This window comes from Strongylocentrotus purpuratus, unplaced genomic scaffold (assembly GCF_000002235.5).
Source record: "Strongylocentrotus purpuratus isolate Spur 01 unplaced genomic scaffold, Spur_5.0 spur5_scaffold_4, whole genome shotgun sequence".
NCBI classification, from domain to species: domain Eukaryota; kingdom Metazoa; phylum Echinodermata; class Echinoidea; order Camarodonta; family Strongylocentrotidae; genus Strongylocentrotus; species Strongylocentrotus purpuratus.
Window position 1 is genome coordinate 26,756,770 of NW_022145610.1, and position 6,000 is coordinate 26,762,769.

The 6,000-nt window shown below is 39.1% G+C and overlaps 5 non-coding genes across 5 annotated transcripts; all 5 read left to right on the forward strand.

Moving 5' to 3' along the window:
- The first annotated feature begins 2,571 nt into the window (after positions 1–2,571).
- On the forward strand, positions 2,572–2,644 carry TRNAV-AAC. The gene has a single exon. It is a non-coding gene; the product is annotated as a tRNA-Val (tRNA).
- A 1,019-nt stretch (positions 2,645–3,663) lies between these two features.
- Positions 3,664–3,736, forward strand: TRNAV-AAC. Its single transcript has one exon. It is a non-coding gene; the product is annotated as a tRNA-Val (tRNA).
- A 919-nt stretch (positions 3,737–4,655) lies between these two features.
- Positions 4,656–4,728, forward strand: TRNAV-AAC. The gene has a single exon. It is a non-coding gene; the product is annotated as a tRNA-Val (tRNA).
- A 397-nt stretch (positions 4,729–5,125) lies between these two features.
- Positions 5,126–5,198, forward strand: TRNAV-AAC. The gene has a single exon. It is a non-coding gene; the product is annotated as a tRNA-Val (tRNA).
- A 471-nt stretch (positions 5,199–5,669) lies between these two features.
- TRNAV-AAC lies at positions 5,670–5,742 on the forward strand. The gene has a single exon. It is a non-coding gene; the product is annotated as a tRNA-Val (tRNA).
- Positions 5,743–6,000: the final 258 nt, after the last annotated feature.

The window sequence follows — 6,000 nt, forward strand, 5'->3', positions numbered from 1 at the left end:
AAGCCGTGCTTAATCTTTTGAAATGTTTAAAATTCGTTTTGAAAAAGTTTGAAAAATGCAGACAATTTTATATTTATACACTCGCTTATCTCGCACTCTATTGTTCCTAATCTTTTTCTTGTTTAATTTCTTCTTTGTTACACATTCTGTTTCTTTGAACTTGATAGCTGTCGAAAAGAAATCCTTTTCTCTCAAAACTCACCACATGGAAACAGAGAACATTTCTGTCTTCAGAAGACAATACTAATTTATCCAAGAAATAAGATGTATGAGGTAGAGGAAAGTCTCAAAAATGTCGTCATGTTTTTTACCCGTCAAACACACCCCAACAAACACGATTCATCACGAGTTTTTCCATCGCCAAATGATTTACAACATTGTCTGACTTTTAGTCTGGTATTCATCTGATTATACTCGCAGAATGTTAAATCTCAAATCGAATACAATTACACGGAACACGGAACGTTCTTAATGTTCCGTGTCTTGATAACCTTTCCCCTTGTACGTCATCACAGCCATTTCTGTGTCATGTTGTTAGATTTGTCCGTGTTTGCTCAAACTTTCTTTTTATTACCCAAAACTGTCAAATTTGTCAACCCTTTTCTCCTAAATTAATCTCTCTATTGCTAATGTACAGTCTGTAATGTTACATTAAAAAAAGATATGGATTGTCTATCCTTTCGAAGCTAAATCTTGATATAACAATACCAATACGAATCTGAATAAGATATAATTGCTCACTTTATTCCTTAATCAGCTGTGGTGTAGGTATGCCCCCCCCCCCATCGAATAACGAAGATGAGGGGAAAGAGAGAGAAGGGCTAGAGAGAGAGAGAGAGAGAGAGAGAGAGAGAGAGAGGGGGTAGGGGGGGGGTAAGTTCAGTGCCCTCCCTTCACTTGATGGCATTGTCACCTTCATCCACACAGTTAAGCCCCCCCCCCCCCCCACGCCCTCTCAATGGCTACGCCGCTCTTCATTGGTATTAATCGCTGATTTCTCTCTTGGACGCTTCTCAAGTTCGAAGGAACAATGAACGATACCCCCCCCCCCCTTCTCCCTCCCCAACCCGTCTCCTCTGCTTACATGTATGTAGTTTAAGATTTTCGATTAATATTATAATGATTTGCCTTTTTTTAAAGCTGTCTATAAGACAAAACATTTTTGTTTGATGTTGTACTTATATCTATTAGAAAATTTCATTCACTTGGTAAATAAATATTTCTTATAACGAATATAAAATAAGAAAATATGGAAAAGAAAAAAAAAGTCTTTGTTCCTTCTTCGGTATCAAGAGCCTATTTACTTCTAGGTCGTAGGTGCTTCTGATCCTAAAAGTTCACCTTTAGAGTGAAAGGTCGTTGCACTCGACGTTGAAACCAAACATGTCACTTGGCCTGCTTGGTCCCATTCATTAGCTTTCATGTCTATCTCTTCTCGGTGTGTTTTGTTTACATGACCGTCAGTCGTATGTTCAGAGCCAAAAGGGCGTTGACCCTATGTATATCTACAGGAGTTAACGCCCTTCTGGCTCTCAACAGACTCATCTCCGGCCATGTTGTCCATAAACAACTGGTCTGGTTGAATAGGGCCATATCACCCGTCAAAACCCGAAGCCATTGCTGGGTCAACAATTTGCTTTTTAAAGGGAGCGTGTAAGATATGTGAAATTTAAAACGAATCTTCTTTTAATGACCATCACGTCAGCTGATCGGGGTATAACGTTTTTGGGGTAGGAGCATGTGTGGTTCTACGGGGGAGCCAATATTTTGTTTTTAAGCCCATTAACATTTGCTCATGCCCCCTCCCTTTTAGTTAAACTTAAAATTGGTGCTAGCGTTTACAGCAAAAAAACTATAGCTGTTACCCATGTTAACCCCAACACCCTCATTTTCTACACACCAACAAGGACTCGTATTTAACTTAAGCTGTCTATTCATACATTTGCCACTTTATCTATTATGAGTATGAGGTTGAGCTATTTACTATTACTATATCAATTCTACACAATTTATTCGCAATCAATAATTATCTCTTTCTGATCACTGTGTAAACATTATCACTTAATGTTTAAATATAATGAGTAAACATACATAGACGTACATCGTTTTTATACCCAATGGTGGATCCAGGATTCTCTAGCGAGAAGGTGGTGGCGGGGGCACAAGTCGGAACGATCTGTGTAAAGAAGGAAATAAAGAAATAAGAACATATTTTTGAATGCGTCATCGGGTTTTCGGGTGTCAAGCAAAAGAAAAGAATGCTCAAATAAAGTAATTTATACAAGATCATCCACTCTTGATTTCGTCTTCCTCCTTTTCCCAACCTGTTTTAGGGGCAGGGAGCCCCCCCCCCCCCCCCCCCCCCCCCCATCTTTGGATCTGTCTCTGTCTATCAACATGATAGATTGCAGGGACCTGTAAATTGTACTCCGGTTCCCGGTTACTCGCTCATTATCTGCTTTAATAAGGTACATAATAATATACACCACTGATCAGTGTACGCAGGTCTCTTGTTAATGGGTCATTATTGATCAGTGATGAAAACACATCTACCTAGTGGATGGTATCCAAGTTTCCGTAGTGTAGTGGTTATCACGTGAGTCTAACACACTCAAGGTCCCCGGTTCGAGCCCGGGCGGAAACTTTCTTTTTTCATGAACTGTCTAACAGGCATGGCCGAATACATTTAGTTCGATTTATATTATAAACAACTGATCTGGTTGAATAGGGCCATATCACCAGTCAAAACCCAAAGCAATTACTGGGTCAACAATTTGCTTTTTAAAGGGAGCGTGTAAGATTATGTGGAATTTAAAACGAGTATTCTTTTAATGACCATCACCTCAGCTGATCGGGGTATAACGTTCGGGTGGTAGGAGTAGGTGTGGTTCTATGGGGGAGCCAATTCTTTTGAATAAACCTTATAAAGTTTTCTCATGCGCCCTCCTCCTTTAATTATACTCAAATTGTTGCTAGTGTTTACAGCAACAAGACTATAGCTGTTACCCATATCAACCCCCACCACCATCATTTTGTCTTCACCCCCGTTAAGGACTCTTATTTAACTTAAGCTGTCTGTTCATGCATTTGCCAGTTTATTCACAATCAATAATTATCTCTTTATAATCACTATGTAAACAATATCACTTAATGTTTAGATTATGATAAGTAAACATAGACGTACATCGTATATCTAGTGAGAATGTGGGGGCGCAAGTCAAAACGTTATGTGACAAGGAAGGAAGCAAACAAAAAAATAAGAAAATGTGTTTTTAAAATGATTTTTGGGGTAATGCAAAAATAAAATAATTTATAAAAGATCCTTCATTCTTGATTTCGTCTTCCTCCTTTATTCCAACCTCTTTTAGGGGCAGGGAGCCCCAAATGCCCCCCTCCCGATCTGTCTCTGTCTATCAAATAGATTGCAGGGACCTGTAAATTGTACTCAGGTCCCTGGTTCATCGTGTGTGTGGGTGTGTGTAATTGGGTTTTTACAGACGTGTATCAATCAGAAATGATTATTTACGTCTGGGGACCGACCTTTAACGTCACCATCCGAAAGAAGATGAACCATCCTGGTTATTCGGTCATTATCTGCTTTACATACTAATATACACCACTGATCAGTGATGAAAACACAGTTATCTATATAATGGCATCCAAGTTTCCGTAGTGTAGTGGTTATCACGTGAGTCTAACACACTCAAGGTCCCCGGTTCGAGCCCGGGCGGAAACTTTTTTTTTGTCATGAACTGGGCCATATCACCCGTCAAACCCCAAAGCCATTGCTGGGTCAACAATTTGCGTTTTAAAGGGAGCGTGTAAGATATGTGAAATTTAAAACAAATCAGCTGATCGGGGTATAAATTTCGATTGGTAGTAGCAGATGTGGTTTTCCGGGGAGCCAATTTTGTATAAATACACCCTATACAAATTTGCTCATGCCCCCTACCCATTTAATTAAACTCAAATTGGTGAATGTGTTTACAGCAACAAAACTATAACTGTTACCCATTCTCTAAGCTATTTATGCATTTGCCAGCTCATCCATTCTGAGTATGAGGTTTAACTATTTATTATCTATTCTAGACATTTTATTCGCAATCAATAATTATCTCTTTATAATCACTGTGTAAACAATAGCACTTAATGTTTAGATAATTATGATGAGTAAACATATAGACGTACATCGTATATCCAATGGTGGATCCAGGATTCTCTAGTGAGAATGTGGGGGCACAAGTCAAAACGTTCTGTGAAAAGGAACTTAATAACGAAATAAGAAAATAGGATTTTAAAATTATTTTTGGGGTAATGCATAAATAAAATAATTTATAAAAGATCCTTCACTCTTAGCAGTGAAGTGATGTTCCTGTGTCTACTGAGAAACTGTATATTTTGTCCGCTTTCTTTGTCAGTCATATTCATAGTGTGATTTCGTCTTCCTCCTTTATTCCAACCTCTTTTATGGGCAGGGAGCTCCAAATGCCCCCCTCCCGATCTTCCATTGTCTATCAAATAGATTGCAGGGGCCTGTAAATATTGTACTCAGGTCCCAGCTGGTTCGTCGGTCCTTATCTGATTTAATAATATAAATACATATATACACCACTGATCAGTGATAAAAACACATTTATCTAGTAGATGGTATCCAGGTTTCCGTAGTGTAGTGGTTATCACGTGAGTCTAACACACTCAAGGTCCCCGGTTCGAGCCCGGGCGGAAACTTTCTTTTTTCATAAACTGTCTAACAGGCATGGCCGAATACATTTAGTTCGATTTATATATTTTTTGTCAAATAGGTTGCAACCGCACGTTATGCAAAAATGAAGGATCATTAGGGGCCTTAATCAAAATATAAGAATGCTAAAATAAAGTAATTTATAAAAGATCATCAACTCTTGATTTCGTCTTCTTCGTTTTCCCAACCTTGTTTAGGGGCAGGGAGCCCCCAATGACCCCCCCCCCCCCTCCTCCCGATCTGCCTCTGTCTATAAAATAATTGCAGGGACCTGTAAATTGTACTCCTGTCCCTGGTTCATCGGTCATTATCTGCTTAATATACATACTAATACACACCACTGATTAGTGATGAAAACACATCTACCTAGTGGATGGTATCCAAGTTTCCGTAGTGTAGTGGTTATCACGTGAGTCTAACACACTCAAGGTCCCCGGTTCGAGCCCGGGCGGAAACTTCTTTTTTCATGAACTTTCTAACAGGCATGGCCGAATACACTGAGTTCGATTTATATTTTGTGTTAAAGAGGTTTGCAACTGCACGTTATATGCAAAAATGAAGTGGCCTAAATCAAAATAAAAGAATGCTAAAATAATGTAATTTATAAAAGATCATCAACTCTTGATTTCGTCTTCCTCCTTTTCCGAACCTCTTTAGGGGCAGGGAGCCCCCAATACATGGGCGTCAATACCTACCTTACGTAATACCTATTGTTTAGGGGGGATGATCATTCACCCCTCCCCCCTGAACAATAGGTTTTACGTAAGGATTGACGCCCATGCCCCAATGCCCCCTCCTAATTTGCCTCTGTCTATCAAAATAATAGATGCAGGGACCTGTAAATTGTACTCGTGTCCCTGGTTCATCGGTCTGCTTAAATATATACTAATACACATCATACATCAGTGATGAAAACACTGGCATCCAAGTTTCCGTAGTGTAGTGGTTATCACGTGAGTCTAACACACTCAAGGTCCCCGGTTCGAGCCCGGGCGGAAACTTTCTTTTTTTCATGAACTGTCTAATAAACATGGCCGGATATATTTAGTTGGATTTTTTTTTAAAGAGGTTGCAACTGCACGTTATATGCAAAAATGAAGGATCATTAGGGGCCTAAATTTCACAAATCAAACATTGCATATATTTATGTTCAAAACTCTATCAACTCTGTGTTTGTCAAGCAGTTTGCATGTTTTGGTTCTCAAAAGAGGCTTTATCAATCATACATGAAGATATTGTGGAATCATTTACTGAAGTAT